Source organism: Cricetulus griseus, chromosome 5 (assembly GCF_003668045.3).
Source record: "Cricetulus griseus strain 17A/GY chromosome 5, alternate assembly CriGri-PICRH-1.0, whole genome shotgun sequence".
NCBI classification, from domain to species: Eukaryota; Metazoa; Chordata; class Mammalia; order Rodentia; family Cricetidae; genus Cricetulus; species Cricetulus griseus.
The window spans coordinates 149,705,612-149,714,716 of NC_048598.1; the positions used below are offsets into that span (position 1 = coordinate 149,705,612).

General features: G+C 43.1%; 1 pseudogene; it reads left to right on the plus strand.

The window, feature by feature from the left end:
- Positions 1-1,244: 1,244 nt before the first annotated feature.
- On the plus strand, positions 1,245-1,756 carry LOC113835714 (annotated as a pseudogene).
- Positions 1,757-9,105: the final 7,349 nt, after the last annotated feature.

Sequence of the window (9,105 nt, forward strand, 5' to 3'; positions counted from 1 at the left end):
TCTAAATAGTTGGTAGACAGCATGACTGCAGAAGTTTCAGTCAAGTTGAGTTAAAAAAAAAAAAACTCTGTAACTCTGTGATGTTGTTAATGGAATACTTTTCAATGGATACTAATTATTTTATATACAAAGTCCTTCTGTATGGACAGTGTTCTTGGCACCAGGATCCAGCAATGATCAAGTCCCTAAACCTCTTGCCTCACAGAGTATGTAGAAGAAGCACACAGTGAAAGGATTTGCAAATGGAGAGTAGATAACTCTTTGAGCTGTCCATGAATACAATGAAGATAAAATATTTAGAGAATGAAATATGTGACTGTATTTTACGCATTGCTGAGGCACGGTATGTGAGCCACATGCGTTTGCATGTCAAATTAGCCTATGTTTAGCTCCCACATGATCACAAAGATCAACTCTTACCTCTTTTATTCTCATTGTACAGAGAAAATGCTGTTTCAAGCCAGGTGGCGGTGGTGGCACACACCTTTAATCCCAGCACTCGGGAGGCAGAGGCAGGTGGATCTCTGTGAGTTCCAGGCCAATTCCTGGTCTACAGAGAGAGTTCTAAGACAACCAGGGCTACACAGAGAAAGCCTGTCTTGAAAAACAAAAACAAACAGCAAACTGCTGTTTCAAAGCATGAAAACATGAAGCCATGTTTCACTTGTGCACATTTATATTCTCACACAGTCTTTTAGAAAGGACAAATTGACAGTTCATCAGATCATTAAACAGAAATTAAGTGCACAGGGTTTGTATTTGAAGAAAAAGCACAGGACATGCAGATCCACCATTTGCATTTTACTGAAACTCCCAATTCTCTTTGGGGTGTAAATATCTAAGGAGTTACCTAGTCAAAAACATCAGAATTTCTAAATCTATAAGCTTGATGTACCGGTGAAAACGATATTACATACCAACGTGTGCATCATATGGGCATAGGCCAGGGAGTAAGCATTCATTCTGGAAAACTCTTTAGCACTTAGGACACTGGAGTGGTTTCAGTCTTCCACCTGACCCACAGATACCAATTTTAATCACCTGTTATATACAGCTACCACAGCATGGTTGCTTTTTATCTATTTATTTTAGTCCTCATCAGTAAATGAATGGAGGATTCGGCACCTTAGAGTTTTAGCTATGTTTGACGCCAGTGAAAAGCCAAAAACTGTGGTGATCTATCTCAGTTAAGATTGCAAATCTTAGTTTGTCGTCTTTGGACTCGGCGTGTTTGAGCACCCAGGATGCCGAGTGGAAGCCGAAGCCGCTCTTCCCGGTTGCCCATCCAGCCGGCCGGGCCCCTCAGATGAGGGCTGCTCCGAGACATGCTGCCCGAAGCTCAACCTCCAGCAGCAGCTGCTCCATCTGTAGTTGGCTCCCCTGCTGCTGCACCCAGCCACCCAGGCCTGATGGCCCAGATGGCAACCATGCAGCTGGTGTGGCTGTGGGCTCTGTCTGCAGTGGGTCACACCCTGGGTCATGCCATCACTGGGGGCTTCAGTGGAGGGGGCAGTGCTGAGCCTACAAGACCTGACATCACTTGCCAGGAGCCCCAGGGAACCCAGCTGCTGGACCAGCAGGGAGGGCCATGCTCTCTTGAGATCCAACAGTTTCTAGAATGTGCCCATGACGTCAGGCTCTGCAAGGGCTTCAATGAAGTGTTGCGACAGTGCAGAATTGCAAATGGTTTAATCTAATCAAGAAGTTCAAAGTGAAGAAATGGGCTCTGCCTAATTCATAGTGCAAGTGTGGACCCTGAGTAAACAAATCTTTTTTTTGGGGGGGGCGGGGGTTTCAAGATGGGGTTCCTCCGTGGCTTTGGAGGGTGTCCTGGTGAAGGGACCAGCTCCCCTTTTGGCAGTCACAACAGCCGAACACGTGCTTGTTTGACCTCGTCCTGGACACTAGAAAGTCAGATGCCTGCCTCGTGACAAGGAACCAATCAGAAGTTAGCTGGTGGTGCTATGCTTTACGACCCTGGTTGTGCTTTATGGACAAGCGCACAGCAATGACACAGAGCATAGCAACCACCCTGGAAGGGCCTATGGGCCATAATAACCAGTTGGCCAATCAACACAGGGCAAACCCTCCAAGGCTGGAGGCACACCAATCGTGAGCCTGTGCGTTACCCCTAGACACTCCCCTTACGCTGCCCTACAAGATCTGTACTTAGCAGGTTCGAGCTGTCTTTGCTAGCCATCCACCATGGTGGGTGAGCTCGTTACATTACAATAAAGCCTCATGCAGTTTGCATCAAGCTCTTGAATCCGCCTGGTGATTGGGGTGACCGAGGTCGTGGCCTGGGACCCCGGATACCTGAGTTTTCCGGGGGTCTAACACTGGAACTAGCTCTTGTAGACCAGGCTGTTCTCAAACTCAGAGAACCTCCTGCCTCTGCCTCCTGAGTGCTGGGATTAAAGGTGTGCGCCACCAACACCCAGCTACAAATCTTATTTCTAATAGCTCCATTACTTCAGCCATGAGAGAGTCCTAACTGTATATTCACTCAGCTTGTAGTATTGGGGACTGGGCAAGTGATGGCCTCCTGGAAGCTACTGTATTGTTTTTTTGTGAGTTAATGAAAATAAAATTGTTTGAGTCTGAAAAAAAAAAGATTGCAAATCTTATACAAACCCAGTTTTGTTTTCATTCAAGCCAGCTACTATACAAACTATGACAGGTGAAATCTTCTCCTGGACTTGTAGCGTCTACAGTGCACTCAGTACTACCCTGAAAAACAGCTCTGCTTTTCGCTATGAACTCTTGGGCAGTTCAGGAAGGACAGTAGGCATCCTTAGTCATTGTCTGTTGGGAAGCAGAGACCTGCAGGGGACAGACATGATCTCCCTGCTGTTTTACTCATTGTAAGAATGGAAATTAAAGCAGGAAACCTGACTTGTCCTTTCTGGGCTCATCTTCTAACATTTCCTCTGTACCAAACAATTCACATGGGAGAGAAACACACATTGTCAGCTGACTCGTCCTAGACGAAAGACTACATACATTTGTGTTCATTTGCCTTAGGAAATGGTGACTGTGGTGACGGTGACTCTTGAGAAACCATGAAGCAGGCATGTAAATGAAGGCAAGGAATTAACCTGAGGCAGACAGCTGCATTCTTGACACTTGAACAGAACAGAAACCGGGGTCAAAAGATTATTTACATAAACATTAATAGTTAAGAGAAAAGCAGATGGTGGTAAGTTATGGAGACAGAAAAGGAGGAGGAAAAGGACTCTCTTTTTCCTCCATACTCTAAGATACAAGATTAGTAAGTATCTCGTGGGTTACAGCTTCTTGATGGAGGGCCTGCCTAGCATGTGGGAGGCCTGTATTCAATCCTTAGCACTACTAAGGCCAAAAATCTTTTCTGTAGGTTACATGATTCTTAATCTAGAGAGTTGTTAGAAACGCAGGCTTTGTGGCTAGATGTATCAGAATGGGAATCTTGGCTCTGCCATGAGCCAATGATATCTAGCGGTCTTTGTACTTGTTCACAGTTCCTTGAGTTGAGAGTAAACCAATTTCATACAGTTGTTGTAAGATTAAATAAAGTTAGACGGTGCACACAGGGTGCCTGGCTCACAAAAGAGACTCAAATAGCTGCTGTTTCATTTTCTCTTCTCTTCCTATACAGTTCTTATCAAGCCATGCTTTGTGTAACCAGGTGTGTCTTATCTTTTCTCCTCACTAGACTTTAACCTCTGTAATGATGGAGAGAGCTGCTTACTCATTTCTGTTCCCCTGAACATTGTTCTTACCCAGAGAAGGCTCTGGAAAACTACATTGAATGTTACTTTTTGTAACCCAGGAAGCTCTCAGCATTTTAATGACATAAAACCATCCCAAAATTCCCAGTAATCGCCCTCTTCATTAGATGGAAGCTTTTATCTATTTATTTATTTATTTATTTATTTATTTAGGATTTTTGAGTCAAGGTTTCTCTGTGTAGCCTGGGCTGTCCTGGAACTCACTCTGCAGACCAGGCTGGCCTCAAACTCACAGAGATCCTCCTGCCGCTGCCTCCCAAGTGCTGGGAGTAAAGGCGTGCACCACCACCACCCAGCTGGCTTTTATTTTCCTAAGCTGTCATTTAGTTAAATCAGTAGCCGTTATACTCCAGGTAGGCAATCTTCTGAGGATCGATTGGGCTGTTTGCATGATTCAGCTGAGGCTTATTTTTGTCCTGATTAGCTTGTGATGTGCGTGTTTACCCTATCCCCAAAGTGCAGAGCAAAATATAATTTTGTAAAAATGGAGGAAATATGGAACCAACCATGAAACATTTTTATCAATAGAGAGAACACTCAACACTGCACTATCTACTTAGAAGCAAACCTAGAATGAAAAGAAATATGGCCCCCAAAGATCACCAAAGACACATTTCTGAAAGGCACCTACTCACAAAAAGCCCCAGGCACTTCCTTTAGGGAATATGATGGAAGATCTTGTCATCCGGGAAATGAAAGCTCTATTTGTGTTACTGCCTGAACCTTCCAATAGGGCCAGATGTAAAGGATGTGGGAGGGGCCAGATGTGGAGGAGGTGGAAGTCAGTGATTTAGGTTACCCAACTTTAAATAAGCCTAGTCGAATTTGTGTGTTTGTTTCTTTTTAAAAAAGTGTTTTTTAATTCTTTATTGATTCTTTGGGAATTTCACACCATACACCCTAGTTCCACTCACCTCCCAGTCTCCCCAGATCCTCCCCTTACTCCTGCAGCACCCCCCAAAAAAGAAAATCAAAATTAAAAAAAAAAACAAACAAAACAAGGTAAGCAAGCAAGCAAACAAAAAAGAACAAAACAAAAACTAAATAAACCTCTTTGCTTCTCCATCTTTCCCATCTCTTCAACACCTCTTCATTTGTCCTGGAGGCATTGGGAGCTGTGTGTCACAGTGTATCCTCTTGTCCGATCAGCTTTCCTAGCAAATGTTCATTGCGATGAGTCACTGGTCTGGTTCAAGGTCTCTGGTTTCTAGTTTACCATAATCACTGGATCCTCACCAGAACTACTCTGGGAGAGCTAGATGGCAGCTGCCCTGAGTCGTGGAGATCTTTCTGGTATCATTCCACAGGACCAGTCCCTTCATGAGCTCCAGCAGGTCCTGGATGGGGTGGATGTTAGGGTGGGCCAACCCAAGGCCCAGCTGTGAGCTGGAGTGGTAGCTGAGCTGGTCAGTCCAGGCCACTGGGGCCGTCCGCCTTAGGCAGAGGGCAGAGCCAGTTCCACTATGCCCATGACTTCAAGGTCAGTTCATCCTCACCTGTGGTGAGAATTGGAGCCATGTCTCTGAGTGCAGAGGTCAGCTCTTCTACAAGGGTTGAGGCCATCTTTCTTGCTGCAATGTCCATCGAGAGGCAACCCCAGCTTTCTCAGAGCCACCGAAGGGCGGAGCTGGCTCAGGATGACCCCCTGAGTTCATCACACATGGTTCCTTTGGTGCCCTGGACATACAGGTGATACAGGCCACTGGACATCACCACAGACCCCAGCTGCAGCAGAACCATGGACCCAGATATGGCCCTTGGCAGCAGCTTGGGCACTGACAAAGTGCTGGCTCCAGGTGGAAGCACTGGACACTCAGTTCAGGGCATGGCCCCTGAACACCAACAAGGCCACAGATTGCTGCCCCAACCCCAGCTTCTGTGTGATCTTTGGTAGCAGTACAGGCCTCATACTTCAACACAGATCCCAGCTGCAGTAGGATCACGGACCAGACTCAGCAGCAGCCAGGTCTAGATAGATAAATAAATATTTTTTTTAATTTATAATAGAAAAATTCTATAGAGTCATGATATATTAAAAGAAAAATGTTTTATACAATATGTATATATGTTTTAACATTTATTATTTATTTATGTGTATCTGTATGCAGCTCTATGTGTTTCTGTACAGCCATGTATGCAGTGGTACTCATGGAGGCCATCCCCAACAATGCATATATTCTGAGCTAAGCATTTTTCAAAATGCTTAAGTTTATAAAGTAAAAATAAAAATTATAAAAGTAGACCTAGAGCAGTTAAGAGTGTACTCTTGATGGATTCCCAACACCCACATCAGACAAGCCCTGTAACGTCAGCTCCAGGGGATCCAACACCCTCTTCTGGCCTCCTCAGGCACCTGCACTCACCATACACACACACACATGTACAAATAAGTTTTAAAAATTTTTACATTTTTTGATTAAAGGAGCAAAAGTTACTTTACCATGAAAGAAAAATGTAAATAAATAAACATAGTGTAGCTTAAGTGAGAAAGTCCACACTGTATACAGGAATAACCTCAACTTTCATATCCACTCATGTGCTTGGTGACTCAGCTGGAGAAACTCGGAAAGCACCCTGCACACGCAAGCCATGCTGTATCTTTTACACTATGTACCTTTTGCATGTGTAGGCGTGCATGTGCGCGTGCACACTCACACACACACACACACACACACACACACACACACACACACACACACACTAACCATCATGCTTCACTTACCTACTTACCTATGACCTTCAGGAAAAGAGCACGCAGTATAGATTTGCAGCATAGATGCAGTAGGCTCTACAGTATAGCCTAGATGTGTGTATAGTAGTTTACATCCAGGTTTATATAAGTATGCACTACATAGGTAAGTACACACCACAAAGTCACAACTGTATTTCTCAAACAAAAAGAATTCCCTGTTTTGCTAGAATGGTGTATATCTCTGTCTTGCATTGATTTCTGGTTTGTACAATCACTGAAAAAACATCAGAATCTGTTAGAGTGGGACAAACACACACTGTCTGGTCTAGCAACACCACACCTGCATCTTCTCAACCAAATACTCAAAATGTCAGAGTCTTGCAAACAGAACACTAGTTTAAAAGGGACCAAACAGAAATATATTTATTTTGCTAAATAGTCTGTTCTGCTTTGGTGAATTCTCAAGGAAAAAAAAGTGGGGGGGATTTTTACTAAGGACAGCCATTGTCGTTGAAGAGGAATGGGGGAAATGAGAAGAGACGGAGACTGTGGAACTATTCGGCTCCATGCCTGGGTGCTCTATACACCAGCAGGTTCATTTTTCACTAAGGATATTACATATTTCTCACTTGTGTACCTTCATATGTGTTGTACTTTAGTAAAGTATTCATTGGAAAAAAGTAACGGCTATCTACTTTGTAAGAAACAGCCTCTCATCTGAAAGCCCTTCTCATGCACTTCATTTACTTCAATCCCATTTTCAGGCACTTTCCCACTCTTTTCCCGGTTGGCAGTCTGAGGTTAGAAGCTGAGTGTTATTTATCCTTTGGTTTCCTGAAGATGTTTGCATACAGTGGACAATTTAGTAACTACTGCATTGAAATGAAAAAATATAGCATATTAAAAATGCTTTATGAGAAATTGTAAGCAAAGATATTACCAAACAGTTATCTTTTTTTCTTTTTCTTATCCTGGTACTCACTCTGGAGACCAGCCTGGCCTCGAACTCACAGAGATCTGCCTGCCTCTGCCTCCCGAGTGCTGGGATTAAAGGCGTGCGCCACCAACGCCCTGCTTCCAAACTGTTACTTCTGACTCACCTTTTCCTACCAACAATATTCTTTTCATCATATATTTATCTTATATTCATGAGATAAATATTCAAAAGCTGTGAGGACTCTACCACTGTTGCTCTAGAAAACAGCTATTTTAAAACGAGTTTCTCTGAATTTTAGAATTTGTTTCTGGATCTCTCCTGACACCTGACCTGGACAGTTCATGGGTACAATTCATCTATGGAAAGACGATAAAGGCAGCATAGGAGTAGATTCGATCCACCCATGTGGATCCCTTGCCCAAGGCCTGGGCTATCATCTGCTAACTTGGATTCATGGGAGTCAGCTCAGGAAGAGGAATAGCTTTTGTGACCACATGCCATAATAAGATAAGCTTCTGCAGAAAGGAACATATGAGCTTGCTCTTAACACTTAGTCATGCGAGCCAACTGACTATAGGTTTTGTTAAGCATTGTACTTATTGATGACAGTGTTTTTATGGACACCAGCTTCAGAGTGGAGCCTCTACAGGAATAGGGGTAAGAGGAGCCTCTCTGAGTTTTCATGACCCCCAGAAAAACCCATGATTCCATGCACTCCAATGTACTGCCTCTTAAATTTTAAGGACCTCTACATTTTAAAAAAAATCCATTTTATAACATATTACCTAGAATAAAGTTAATACAGAAATAAAATTATATACTTGAATATAGGAATTAATTGTAGACTCAGTCCATCACATTACAAATTAAACAAGGCTTTTGTGCCTGAATATGAACTATGAATACACAGATCTGAATTAGTGGTTAAAGTCTAACAGCATAATTCAACTGGGCATCTCAGAAGCATAACATGAAAGCATTGACAAAACTGAATTCTTTTTCTGGGAATAGGAGAATAGGATCCCCAGGGAGTTCTATCAGTGCAAAATAGTCAGAAGGGAGAGAGGGAGGGAGAAAAGGAATTCAAGAAGGAAGTAAGGAAGGGAGGGAGGGAGGGAGGGAGGGAGAGGGAGGGCGAAGGAGTTCAAGAAGGAAAGAAGGAAGAAAGTAAATAGGAAGGGAGGAAGAAAGGAAAAATAGATAACAATTTTTAAATCTTTGTAAATGCACAGCTGGAAAATACCAAGACAATCGCTCCCACAGAGGTAATGAGAATTGGGGATGAGAGAGAATCTTTGGAAACACAGATTCATTGGTTTTAACTGACAAAATTTGAGTTAGGAGAGAAAACCTGGACATATAAGAGGAGAAATAATCCAAGTGATATACTATGTTAGCATAAATTGGAATTCTGAAAGGTTGTAATGGAAGTATGAACTTCAGAGAAACTCATACCACACAGAGCGCCATGCCCATCTCAGTCTTATTTAGATCAGAGTTGGGAAGTTCTTCTCATGAGATAGTGTGTGCAGAACATGCTCACAATAGTATTCTCCCCTGGATATTAACAGCTTGAGGACTTCTAAAGAGACTGCATCCATCAAGGTTGCCTAAGCCTGCCTCCTTGACCCAGATGTATGCCATAAAGTGTATTTTCAGCTGTATGCAATAACCCCAACTTTCTGTTCAACTGTATATAATAAACA